Genomic DNA, 6,041 nt, shown 5'->3' with positions numbered 1-6,041 from the left:
ATCCATAAGAATAAAATAGTAATAGTATCACCAGAATCATACACTGAGAAAAGACCTAAATCTAAGGCATGGTCACTGCCCCGCAAAAATCATGCACCAAATCACTGGTATTAACATCATGGAGCGAAAGCTAACGCCCAGTTCCTCATAAGATTAGAATATTTGGGTGGAAGCTAGCGGCGAATGCTCTACCAACACAGATGAATATGTTTGACCCACACACACGAGACCAACTGACACTTGCCCAATCTCTGGTTCCACGTTCCATGCTTCCTATCGCTGCCCTATGGCGCGTGATCTATGCGCCACGAGGCGGAGCAGTGTCTCTCGATGTATATGAATGTCTCTCTTCGATCATTTAGGAACTATGCACGTATACAATAAAGTTTGCAACAAGTCCACACATGAAATGCTTTTCTTTAGAAGAGACACATGAAATGGTTGGTATTGCACATTAATTCTTACCTGTCCACATTCTGAGACGTGACTTGTGTGTTGGCGATGGAGTTATAGCATACGTGTGTAATGCGACAGGAGTGATTTCCATGATGTGTAAAATTGAAAGCACCTTTGGTGCGGTGCAGCTACCAGGAAGCAGCTTGTTACCTCGTTCCGTGTCTGCTTTCTCATGACAAACACCTTGAAAATCGTAGGGCGACAAGGACTAGAATCTCAGTGTCGGAAAGGCAGTCGATTTGAGGCACAAATGTCCTCACCCACGATCCTAACTGACACCCCCTTTCGAAACAGGCTTTATAAATAAACAACCTGCGCGTCAAAACAACATGAGATCCAAGCACGCGAAGAAAAAACAACAACAAACAAAAAAAAAAGGTCATGCCTAGTACACAAGCCGCGTTGCTCATGATTTACTTACAAATCACACAATTCACCACGTCAAGTCTATAGTACATCAGTTTTATTTTGTTTCAATTCATGAGGGCCGCAGGAGAATTGTGTGAATTGTGTGATTTGTAAGTAAATCATCAGCTTAATTTCCGTCATAACGGGATGACCGAGGCAGAGCATGGGCCGGCTTTTGTGCTCTGCTGGAGATGGGAATTGTTCTCCTGTGGCCCTGCCCTTCCACACTAGCTATACCAATCAATCAATATAGCCAAATAATAGAATTACAGCTCGCATGGATGGACCACTGTTCGTTTGAACAAAGCATGCCACCACTACATGGTTTCCGTCTCTTGTCTCTTGAGATTGAAGAGCTTGGAAACAAGTTTTACAAATATTTTTATCCTGTTTCTTCTTCTCTAATTTTGAGGGAAAGGCAGTAGAACTGCCTGAATATATTAAGGAGAACTGCCTAATAGATTGACACAAATTGCTCATTCGGTAATCCAACCGAGCCAGACAGCGTTCATGCCGGGACGGCACATACTGGAAGGGGTGGTCGTTCTACATGAAACGCTTCATGAGATCCACTCGAAGAAACCAGATGGGGTTATTTTCAAAGTGGACCTTGAGAAGGCGTACGATAAAGTAAAATGACATTTTCTTCAACAGGCCATGCGTATGAAGGGTTTTACTGAAACTTAGAGGAGGCAAGTTGATACCCAAGTCCAGAAAGGTAGTGTAGGAATAAAGGTGAATGATGACATCGGTCACTATTTCCAGACACATAAGAGGTTACGACAAGGGGATTTCATGTCTCCTCTTCTGTTCAATATTGTGACAGATATGCTGGCCGTCATTATTGGCAGGGCCAAGCAGCATGGCCACGTAGAGGGTCTAGTTCCTCATCTTGTTGATGGAGGGGTTTCCATTCTACAATATGCTCATGACTGACACTATTCTCTTCATGGATCATGGTATGGCTAAGGCACGTAATATGAAACTTATCTTATGTCTCTTCGAACAAATGTCTGGATTAAAAATCAATTTTCATAAGAGCGAGGTGTTCTGCTTTGGGAAGGCCAAAGATGAGGAACACAAATACAGACAACTGTTTGGGTGCGAGTTAGGTGCCTTATCATTCAGTTACTTGGGTATACCGATACATCACCGTAAACTCTCCAATAAAGATTGGAAATGTATTGAAGAACGAATTGAAAAAAAACTAAGCTGCTGGAAGGGTAAGCTTATGTCATATGGAGGTCGGCTAGTCCTGATTAACTCAGTATTGACTAGTATGCCGATGTTCCTTCTGTCGTTCTTCGAAGTTCCGAAAGGAGTTCGCAAGCGTCTTGATTTCTTTAGATCACGTTTCTTTTGGCAGTCTGATGAGGCCAAGCGGAAATACAGTCTCACACGATGGGATATCATTTGCCGACCTAAAGACCAAGGGGGTCTCGGCATTGAAAACGCAGAAATCAAGAACAAATGTCTTATGAGCAAATGGCTCTACAGACTAGAGACTGAGCCGGAGGGTATGTGGTCTCAAATCTTGCGTAATAAGTATCTGCATTCGAAAACGCTAGCCCAGGTTACCATGAGACCGACTGATTCGCCGTTCTGGAAGGGACTTATGCGCACGAAGGGCCTGTTCTTTCGTAGGGCCAAATTCTTGGTTGGTAATGGCATGTCAACAAGATTTTGGGAAGATACATGGCTAGGAGAGACGCCCTTGGCCATCCAATATCCTACACTCTGTAATATTGTGCAACGTAAGGAGGATTACGTGGGTACCGTCCTTCAAACAATTCCCTTGAACATCCAATTCAGACGAGTGTTAGTTGGTGAGAGATGGTCCGCCTGAATACACTTGATCCGGAGATTGATAGGAGTTCAACTCTCCGATCAGTCGGATTCAATAAAATAGAAATTAACTACGAACGGGAGATTTATGGTGAAATCTTTTTATACGGATCTCATTAATTCTGGCCCCCTATCACGGTCGCTACACATTTGGAAAGTTAAGATCCCTTTGCGTATTAAAATATTCATGTGGTTTGTTCACAAGCAAGTGATCCCTTTGTGTATTAAAATATTCTTGAAGTGGTTTGCTGGCTCTATCATCAAGACATGAGGTTAAGGGTCAGTTCTTTTGGGCAATTCTCCCAGAATTGACCCTCTCCCCAGCTTCTCCCAGAATTGCCACTCCTTTTTTTTTTACAATTCCTAACTAATTAGACCTTAACTAGCTAGGAATTGTAAAAAAAAAAATGAAATGACAATTCTGGAAGAAGCTGGGGTGGGGGTCACTTCTGGGAGAATTACCCAAAAAAACTGGCCCTAAGTCGTCCCACCAATGCTTAATAGAGCCAGCAAGCTGAGCATTGGTTGCAAGAGGAGGGATGCCCAAATCGGTTCCTACCAATTCTTCTCTAATAAAGGGTCTTATGGTCGTAGGGATGAGATTGCAGGAACTCTGTTGGAATTTCTATATGAAACAGCTCAACGCGTGGGAACTTTGGAAAAAATCTGAGATGAGCTTTGACTTATGATTCATGGAAATGTTCATTCGTCGTGATTTGCAGATTTCCAAGTCTTCCTTTCTTCGCTCTCTTTGTTTTATTTTATCTTATCCAAAGGCAACCATAGCACGCATGGGCGACTGCTTGTTTGAACAAAAGTATGCCGCGGGTAAGTTGAAGCTCGCAAACATTCAACTACTACCTGGCTCTGTTTCTTGAGAGTGAAGAATTTGCAGACAAGTTTTATCATTCTCTTCTTCTATAAAGGGTCGTATGATAGCAGGGGTGAGATTGCAGGAACTCGTTGAAAATTAATTTCTATCAAATAGCTCAACAGACAGGAACTTCGGAAAATCTATGCTTCATGAAAATACTATTTTGTTACGATTTGCACTTTCAAGTCTTCATTCCTTCTATTTTACTTTTACCTAGAGGCTAGAGCCATTGCATTTCAACTGTACTTACCTATTCATTTATTTATTATGGAATCCTGCCTTCCAAAGAGACTCTCACCCTATCTGGAACCCTAAAGGCATCTTTGGATCGTTGAAACATAACCACATGAACATAATTGTATAAAAATACAAGTGGTTCGTAGAGTAGGGGAACTGAAGAAATAATCATTTGAATACAACATAGAAAACACAAAAGATGCACGACTCCTATGCGAATGACTGGAAAGAGAGGTAGGAGTGAATATAAAATCCATCCATAAATACGCTACTACTATCATCCCGGCCGTGGATATAAAGAGGGAAAAACAAAACATTGATGGAATCCAAGTTCTACAAAAATCACACACTAGAAAAAAAGACCTAAATCCAAGGCATGGTTTCTGAAAAGCAGACTGTTATAGGCAAATCATTTGGCGAATCCCCGCACAGAAATTGATCATCTAAAACGTCGTCTGAATTTTTCACACACACAGAGAAAAAAGTCCATACAAATTGCACCGTTATATGTAAAAATCATGTGTTGTTTCGATATTGGTTGGATGACTTAACAGACCGAAAGTGCTATTATGTCCTGCATGCTTGTTTACAGACTATGCTCAGCTATCAGGAAGCATAGGGCAGGAACTTAACTAGAAACTCGTGACATAAGTGAGCAGCTCGTGACTCGACTCGAACTTGATGACTAACGAGTCGAGCCGAGCTTTAATATGAGATCGTTCACATATAGCGAGTTAAACAAGCTCGTTGCCTCGTTCCATGTCACTTTCTCACAACAAACACACCGAAGAAAATCTTGGGGTGACAAGCTTACAAGGAATTGCCCTTGATCCTGACCATAATCATCTCGCACAAAGGTTGTGCTTCCATCCACAGTATAACCTCTGAATAGTCGATGAAGCAACTCCTCGTTTGCTGGAGGACCCCACTGCAACTTTCTTACAGCATCTTCAATAGATGGTCCAAATGTAAAAATACCTAACTTTGGACCGTCTCGGGCAAAAACCGCTGCTCCAACAGACGGTCCATATGCAAAAGAAATTGGACCGTGGCTTCCTCGTGATGTAAAATGCAACACCTCGCAGCGCAAATTTACATCACGAGGTGCATCTGGTCCAAAACCAATTGCCGCCCGTGAACGCCCAACCATCACTTCCTTTCCGTTCCCGCCCGCGCCCGTCCGCCCGCCCGAAGAACAGCCGGCCGGAATCCGCCGCCGCGATCGCCCAAAACCACGTCGTCGGCGCCGCCACCACCCCAAATCCCCGCCACCGTCGCCTCCCTCGCCGGTAGCCGGCTCGCAGCCGCCCGGACGCCGCCGAATCGGGAGGCAGCCGATGCGGGATTCGGTGCCTCCGGCTGCCGCGGTAGGCCTCCACCGGGTCTTAGGCTGCCGCCGACCTCGTCCCCGTCGGCCGTGAGCCTGTTCACGGCCGTTGCGCCGGCCGCACAAAGCCCTCCGCCCCGGCTGCCGAACTATTGTTCGCCGCCCGCCGAGCTCCTCTTGGCCGGCCTCGAAGCTCACTTCTTATCACCGCCGCCGTCCAGAGCCGACCGCAGCCGTCCGCAGCAGCCAATCCAACCGGCGGCCATCTCCTTCCACCGCGCGCACAAGGTGTTCGACGGAATTCCCCAAGGTAAAAAAATGACGAAACTTGATGATTTAACTTGGGATTGGATAGTATGTTTGACGGTGCAATGTAGATGAGCTCGGTTGACTCCTCTTTCGTGGATGATTCATCGTCGGACGAGGAATTTGATTCATTATTTGTTTGTTCAAAACTATGTTGTATTGTGCAAAACTATATTGTATTTGTGTTGCATTTCATCTCCTGGATCTGAAGAACTATGTAATAATTTGATATTGTGGACATGAAATTTTTTTATGTTGTTTCAAAACATGTTTTATGCAATATGTGCGGCTGTACAGTGGCTGCACAGCGGCTAAACAGCAGACGCGCGGCTGATGGTCGGTTTTGGACCATGAATTTGGATCATCTATTGGAGTTGGTCTTTTGGACCATGAGATTTGGACCATCTGTTGGAGTTGGCCTTTTTACAGAGCTCCAAACGCATTTTTTGGCGGTCCAAATTTTACATCTTCGGTTTTGGACTTTCAAAATTTGGACCATTTATTGAAGATGCTCTTAGGTATGGTTACTTCTGTAGGATAGTGAAAAAGTAAAACTAGTTAAGATATGAGAGATTCATCAAGATTTAT

Source organism: Triticum dicoccoides, chromosome 7B, assembly GCF_002162155.2.
Source record: "Triticum dicoccoides isolate Atlit2015 ecotype Zavitan chromosome 7B, WEW_v2.0, whole genome shotgun sequence".
Lineage (NCBI taxonomy): Eukaryota > Viridiplantae > Streptophyta > Magnoliopsida > Poales > Poaceae > Triticum > Triticum dicoccoides.
This window is presented reverse-complemented; position numbering follows the sequence as displayed.